The sequence below is a fragment of the Vidua chalybeata genome, chromosome 2 (assembly GCF_026979565.1).
Source record: "Vidua chalybeata isolate OUT-0048 chromosome 2, bVidCha1 merged haplotype, whole genome shotgun sequence".
NCBI lineage: Eukaryota > Metazoa > Chordata > Aves > Passeriformes > Viduidae > Vidua > Vidua chalybeata.
The window spans coordinates 87,289,684-87,298,187 of record NC_071531.1 but is presented as its reverse complement, the minus strand read 5'-3'; positions in this window follow the sequence as shown (position 1 = coordinate 87,298,187).

The following is an 8,504-nucleotide window of genomic DNA, read 5'->3' as shown; positions in this document are numbered from 1 at the left end:
ATTTCTGAGTGGTGCTGCATTACTGGGAGTATTTGTGGCAGATGCCCACAGCTTTCTTTAAATGAAACTCACTTCATTTTCAGCTATTTAAACATGTCATTGTAAGCAATACAGAACAATAAGGGACTTTCCCAGGATGCACCTCTGTCTGACTGAGAGGCTCAAAGTAACACGAAGAGCCATCCTGCCCAGCAGCCCAAGGTTACTGCTGCACTACACTGCTGTTTTTTTAAATCAAGCCTATTTCATTTAATGACTTGCTAGCCTACATTCATCAGGATGCACACGCTTTTCAATACTGCTGAATCAATCTGCTCTTTTCACTCAACAGAACTTCTGTGGATTGTCTTGGAGCCTGTTCCTGCCAGAAGCCTCCTGCTCACATGGTTACTGCTGGTCTGCAGTCAGGGTATGTCCTACCCCATGCTAGACAGCACCTGAGTCACAGGCATTATCTGTAAGAATATAAAAAGGTAAAAGATTTTAGAAAGGGCAAAAAAGACCCCAGAAAGTAAACATATAGCTGAGAAAGGCTGGGAAATTTCAAAACCTTCTCATGGGAAGCTAGGAAGTTAAGAACCAAGTGAATACATTTATATTTATCATAAGGAACAAGAAAGAACAAGAACTTATTGATAGTTAAGATGTGAAAAGTCCTAGATATATGCTTTGCAAGGATAGAAAAAGTTTCAATCTTAAATAATGAATTATTGTGTATTGTTTGAGGTTCATAGAAGTCCTTTTGTCAATGTTAAACCCACGTGGGTCCTTTTCTACTTGGTTAGAGTATAATGACTTTGCACCTTTTCTTTTACGCTATTGGTTCAAAGAATATGTAGAAAAAGGCTTTGCATGGGCTGCCTTCTTGTCTCTGATCTGGATTTGCATGGATGTTGTTATTTCCCTGTGTCTCTTGCTTTTTGCTTGTATGATACAGACAGATAATAAATCCTAAGTCTGAAGCCAGTAAGGGTCCCGTCCTGTTTGTGAGACATGGACCAATCCAGCAGAATTATCCATACTATGATGCAGGGAGCCCCAGGCTTTCAGGGGCCCTGAGCACCTCTTGCTGCACTGGTTCCATGGCTGAGGTAGTCCCTGTCTATCAGACCCTGTGCCTTTTCCAGAGAAACATGTGTTTTTTGTAGGTATGTCTGACTCTTAAAGTCAAGTTCTCCTCTGGTCTTTGCATGTGCCTGGCCATGAAAGATAGAAATTATCTGGTCCAGTTCTATATGTCTATATGAGAGCCAGTCTGTTCCTGCAATCCAAGGACAGAGAAAGAAGGTGGGATTTGTCTCTCCTAATACAGACAAAGCAGTTTAGTAGCTTTAGAGACCTTTCCCTACTGTGGCCATATCACGGACAAAGGACAGTCCTATCCCTCCCTATGCTTACTGGAGTACGCTTTGATCTCAGTAACTTTGGGTCAGAAACACAATTGTGGTCCCAATTCCTTGCTCCTCTCAGTGGGCTAAGGACATTTATGGATACCAGTGTTGCTTTCAGTGTTGGTCTTTTTGGTGCTGACAGTGGTGGGGAGGGACAGGCACGGGCTTCTTGCTTACCTTTCTTTGTATCCCCTGAGACACACTTTATGATGTGCAGAAAAAGTGTGTGGCTGCAGTGTGCATTCTTGATCTGATCTGCAGCACAGATATGGATGCATTTAACAGACTGCAGTATGAGCATTACCCTTTGCTGGCTTCTGTGGTATTATTGATCTCATAATTATTATGCTGAGGGATGATGATGATGATGATTTACAAAAAACAAAAGCAGCCTCTTTTCTGAATAAAATCATTGGTAAATTTTTCATCCCTCAAATTTTGCCCAGAACATGCTCCTATTTTCCAGAGTCAAATGCATACTGCAGTAAAGTAACCTGAGCAGGAGTCTGTGCCATGCCTTTTCCTCCTTGAGCAGCGCACCTCTAAGGTGTACTGATGGTTGCTTTTTCTTATAATTGAGCAAAATGTAAGGTAGACTACCAGCCACTATAACAAAGAAGTATGACTTCTTTACAAGGTGAAATCATAAGAATCTGGCTATATGGGAGAAAGTTCTTGTTTTTGAACAAGTACAAAGAGAATCCTCACAGCTGAATGACACTAAGTGGCTTCTTCTGTTTAATAAATATAAAAAATATCTGTCTAGATCAGTTGGATGAGTAATGGAAGCACTCAAACCCTTTAGGGACACTTTTGCTGTCTTGCAGGCTTGGATTCCTTTTGCGCCTAGGATGAGAAGAATTGAAAAGGCAACAGTGGGAGATGATTACTGCTGTTAGCAGCAGTGAAGAATGACTGCAGATGTATTAGGTTTTACCCCCTACATGTTAACAACCTTTCTAGGAACAAAGAGATGCTGTGTGCCATGGGATTTGGTGGAAAAGATGGGTGGGAAATTTCAGGGACATAGCTGAACGTGCCGGGTTCAGAGACAGGGGAAATAATTCCAAATCCATTTTCTTCTTATATCAACCTGTAAAGCCTTTAGTGGACATAAGCATCAGGCATGCTGTGGCAGCCCAGCTCTGTGCCTAGAAAATGCTCTCCTGCTGCATATTCAGTCCCAGCAATCTCTTCAGGAAAAGACTCCACATGGCTCACTCTCACCAGGACTGACAAGTGCTATTTGAGCTGTTTGTGCTGTGAGATTCCCACAAGCCCATTGTGGGGGATGCACATTTTCAAGATCTGGCTAAGGCAGCTCTCTCTTGTTCACTCCCCTATGGTAATTATAGTGATATTTTTTGCTACATACTGTGCTGAGAGGGAAGGATCCCGTGGTGTGCCTGAATGTTGCACAGTGTAGAGCAACACAGTGCTCCCTCCTGCCTCTCCCAGACCCCCCTCAATCTCTCAGAAGGGGGAAAAGGCTCACATAAGAGGGATGTTTATGCTGATGTTATTCAAATGAGCAATGAACAAATAAAATGTTATTTAGGCATTGCCTTTGCTTCTCAATACATTTCTTCAGGCAAAATTACCCGCAGTGGTACTTAAACCTCCTTGGGGGGTCTGTAGCTCTTGACAATGTTTTCTTTCCTGCCTGCTACAGTTTGAGGGGAAAAAAATTTCTTTATTGTACTAGCACAGCCCACAAACTTGCTGAGGCACAGATGTGAAACTCTTGTCTTAGAAAGAATAAGGAGGAAAAAGAAATCTGAAAATAGGGAAAAATGTCAAGGGAGACATTTGCAATTATACCAAGTTCTTCCTTTGGATTTAAATATTTCTGTAACTTATTATGAAATTCAATGTTTGTAAGTAAGAATAAAACCTCTTTTTATTGAACAGTTGCTGGATAACATGTTTGTGCAGAACAGAAATATTTCAGGGTGGAAAACTCAATACTCAGAGGGGACTGAATGGCTCAAACTATGGGTAAGTGTATGGAGGCTGCTATGAAGAGCTTAGCACTTTGAAATTTGCCCTGGTCGGTAGAAATGGAAACTAATTTCCAGCTAGCATCTTTTCTGAGGCGATTTGTTAGAACCTGTCAAGTTGATATGACCTCTCTTTCCAATCTCAAGAGGGCAAATGCTTCTATTCCCTATTTACATGGTGTTTATCACCAGGGCAAAAAGCAGTCTTTGCCATTAGACTGGGGAAAAAAAGAAGCCTAGCCACAGAAATAGGTACAGCTCGTGCAAGGCAGGGCAATAGCATTTTGTAGGAAATTTGCACAGCCATGGATCACACACTGAAGAACAGTTTTGACTGTAGTCAAACTTCCGTGAGCTTATGCAAGTACATGGCTTGGTTGACTTTGTGTGAGAGTCAAATCAGTAAATGAGAGGTGTCACAAAGCAGTCAGGAGAGGGGTTGCCTATTTGACTTTTGAATCCACTTTGGTCTGAGGGATGCAGGAAAGGCACTGAGCCTCACCACCTGAGCCAAGGACAGAGCACTCATCAAGGGCAGGTGACTGATTTGATTGATTACAGGATAGAAAGGCAGGAGAATAATATTGACAAATGACATTTTAAGGAAATGAAATTATTCCAGGAGAGCTTTGCTTTTACTGATTAAGAATCAAAGGTCTGCTGAGCATGGACTTATCTCAGTCATGTTAATTTCTCCAGCATAGTGGACTGGTTGAATTCTTCAAAGAAAAACCTCACTACTAAAATCGAAAATAGATTAGATGACAACTGTAATCTACCAGCCATGATAATTTCAGCATATGTTGGAACAAAAAAAAATTATTTAACTGTATCTATCTGAGTTGGAACTATCTGAGTTGGTGAGGAGGTCTGTCTTTGCCTGTGGAGAAAAGCTCCTTTCTATCCTGCTGCAGCATGATATATCCCCCAAAATTATATCTCCCTCTCAGAGGATCAGCTGGAAAGTGTTGGCTGGGAGCAAGTCTACAGACCTTCAGGTCAGCTGTGCTCTTTACCCATGCAAGTCAGAAGTGGCAGAGCAGGCAGAATTACAGCTGTGATTCATCTGGTGACATTCTGGAAGAAAGCCTCTTGTGAGAGGGCTTGGCAGCTGTCAGCCCCATGAACTGCAGGATCATTGGGAGCGGGAAGTGTGAAACATCCCTCTCTGAGTTCACAGAATCACAGAATCATAGAACATGCTGAGCTGGACAGGACCCATCAGTGTCCCCTGAGTCCAGCTTCTGGTCCTGCACAGGACCACCCATCTTATCCCCTTTTCCTGATGTCTAATCTACACCTTCCCTGACACAGTTTTAGGCCATACCCTCAGGTCCTGTCATTGGTCATGACAGTGGTCATCAGTGCCTGCCCCTCCTCTTCCCCTCATAAGGAAGTTGCAGACTGCCAGGAGGTATCTCCTCAGTCTCCTCTCCTCCAGACTGAACACATCAAGTGACTTCAGCCACTCCTCATATGGCCTCCCCTCCAGACCCTTCACAATCCCTGTGGCCCTCCTTTGGACACTCTCTCTAGTTTAATGTCTTTTTTATATGGTGGCACCCAGAACTGCCCCCCAGCACTGGAGGTGAGGCCGCCCCAGTGCAGAGCAGAGCAGGACAATCCCCTCCCTTGCCTGGCTGGCCATGCTGTGCCTGATGCCCCCCAGGACAGGGTTGGCCCTCCTGGCTGCCCAATCCAGTGAGAAAATGTCCATGCCAGTTATGGCTGCACTCATAGGCAGTGTGTGAGGTCAGTGGCACGTCCCATCTTGACATCAGTGACCATGTTTTCAGTTGTTGTGAGGCACATGTAATGCAGAACACAGAAATCTGTGAGACTCTGCAAGACTTCACTAGAGTGGCTTCCTTCTCCTGTGGAGACTCAAGCTGGTAGTTTCAGATTCAGCAAGAGATTTCTACATGTCAGATCACTTGGTTTCACTACAAATTGATGGGTATAAACATATCAAACTCTCTTTGCATGCCCCACTTGGGGGAATATCATAACCTGAAAGTTCAAGGATCTATAAAGATTTAGACATAGTGGTTGCTATTCCTCTTTTCCCACTGAGAAGGTGCTTTTGATTCCACAGGGCTCTCATTGCATTGAGCCTGACCCAACCGGGACTTTGGGCAGCCTGTACTTTACCTGCTACTTGAGCCTTACCATAAGTTGTTCTCATTTATTTGGTGACCTACTTTCAGCTGTTTTTACCTGTGACATGAGAAGCGGCCCATACCCCTTCCCTGACTAAGATGAAGCCCTGCGTGTGCGCTGAAGGGCAGTGGGCCATGCTCCCCTAGAGACTCTCAGCTGGCTGACAGCTTCCCATCCTCCCTGTGTGCTCCTGGTAGGAGGTGACACTGCAGGACCATAGCACAGTCCCCTGGCAAGGCACAGCCTGCACAGGATGAGACTAATATCAGCTCGTTGTGTTACTTTCTTTCCTGAGCAAGGAGGAAGAAATACCTTCCTTTCTTTGCAAACTGACGGTATGTGCTGTAGATTATTTCCATCATAGTCTTTGTCTGTATTACCTGCATTAATCCAGTACAGCATGGGATGAAAATGTGCCCCTGAAACTAAGCATGCATGTAACTTTGACTACCAGCTGCCAACATGGATGCAAAGTTGTCTCTTCAAACTACTCATAAAACCCTGTGGATTGTGACACTAACTAGCTCTCTTTTATGCAATGCAGGCATTACATTTTTTTAGTGTGTTGACACACCATTGTATTTCTCAACAAGGCAAATTAGAGCAATGATATGAAGTTTTGTCTTGAGAGCCTGAGGATTTTTTATGGTTCTGGGAGCCTGCATTAAGACAGACTGTAAAATGGGGTGTAAATATTATAATGATGAGTTATTTCTTCCTGCTTGCTAAGAAGCAGCAGAACCACTGGTAGAAGCCAGCATATCCCATATGGATTACTTCTATTATGTTTTAACAACTGCTGCATGTACACTAATTGCCTTTAGTTCATAGGGACCAAAGATAATGTTATGAATACTCAAAGGAGAACTTATATTTTGTACATGACAGCCATGGCTAAGCATCTCCTTTCTCCTGCTCTTGCTATGAAGACACCCAGGTGGGATCTTCCTTTTCTGTTTCTTTTTTTCTGTCACCAGTTTTGATGCTACTGTGAAGATGTGCAATAGTCTTGAAACACTTGTTCCAGGATCTAGCTGCATGACAACTTGTCCCAGAGGTGCCCTAAAGGATGGATTGTCCATGTCCTTCTGATTAGGGCCAGATGGAGTGTGTGTTGTCAGAGTCACTGTGATACAGCCTTGGGCCAGCACAGCCTTTTCTTCTCCTCAACCCCAAGAGCTATGGGCCTCATTTTGTCTGTGACACAGCCTTTATCAAGAAAGAGGACTGGGATTGGGGAGGAGTGCAGCCACCATGCCATGTTACCTCTTTTGGACACCACTTCTCCCTGCTAGCACCTGCTGTCAGCCCATCTACTCTGACTAGCCAGCAGATACCTAGACAGACTTACTGTGACACTCCCCACAGAAAGGGCATTTCCACATGAAAGCTGACCAAGAAAATGTAGAAATTAGTATTCCACAAGACCCCTCACTCTCTGTGTAGAATCCTGCTTGGATTCCCTTTTCTTGTTTCAAAGAGGTAGAATTAAATACAAAAATAAACAGAATTACAAAAATAATACAAAAATAAACAGAGGTAGAATTAAATACAAAAATAAACAGGACTGGAGCTCCTGAGATGTCCTGCAAATTCACTGTGTCATGGACATTTGTACTTTAACTTGCACACTGCTGGTTGCTGGCATTTGCTTGGGCTGCACCCCACTTCCTTGTCAAGGGCAGGGGTGGGTGAGTACAATTGCACCCTGCTTTTCCTATGGAGAAAGCCTGACCACAGCAGCAGGGCACAGTGCTGTGTGCTCTTAGCTCAGGAGGAAACTGGAGAAAATCTCCTTACATACATTTAACAACATATATGCTTAGCAGGAGTTGCTGTTCAATAGGTGCTACTGATATGTCATCCAACCTTCTGCAAACCACAGGAATCATCATTCTGCTTTGCACCCAGCAGTTTGTGTTTGATCACAGTAGGACTTGTCTTTTGCCATACATAATGTTCAAAAAGGCCATCTAGCCTTCATATGACACTACAAAGGGGGAGAGAACATACCATTTTCCATGGTCATGTGTTCTGTTGGTTAGCCATCTTTGTTCTTATAATTGCATGCCTTATTTCTAATTTAAATGCATCTGACTTCAGTTTCTAGCTGCTGCAACTAATTATTTTTCTCTGCAAGACGAATAAGGAATGTGGTACTGAACATCTTTGCAGTCAGATCACCCTCCAGCCTCCTGTTTGGTAAAGCAACCACAAGAAGTGCTTTAAGGCTTATGAGGTATTTTCCATAGTCCTCAAATAATTTAAATTTAATATTTTTTAAAACCTCCTTTTTTTTTCAGATCCTTGAGTTGAGCAAATTATTCCAGTAACAATTTCTGTAAACAGGAATGATCTGAGCTGCCAGCCACTGCCTGCTTCTTTGAGCTGCTCCTGCCATCCCCAGTGCGACCTCACAGCTCTCAACCTTGTCCATTTTGACCCCTTGTCCCTGGTGTTTCAAAAACCATGGACGCTGCATCTCTTGCTCTAGATACAGAGCTTGATGTTTGACTGTTCCCAACACTTCATTTTGAGTTTCAGTTGCTGTAGTTTAAGGTAAAGCCAGATAAACCTCTGAAGAATCAGACCTTAAAATCCGGGTTTCTCTTTGTGCTCTCTACTTTCATTAGTGGGCTACAAAAGCTCCTTTTTGTTCATTTGCTTTCTGATTCCTCAAATATACCCTCACAACTGGGAGGTCAGAGCCAGAGGCCCAAGGAGTGAAAAATGATTCTGTGGGAGCCCTGGTGCTATTCCAGGGGTTTCGGCACTCCCTTGACAAGAGGGCAATCAGTCCCAATTCATTCAGCTTGAGGAGCACTGAAAATTGTGTTTCCCCCTCCCTGGGTGATTGCTCTGATCATCAGCATTTTCTACCACCTTCAGCATAAAAACAAGGAATGAGGCAGTGTTGTGTACCCAGCAGAAAGGTAACAACCTGGGAGCAGAA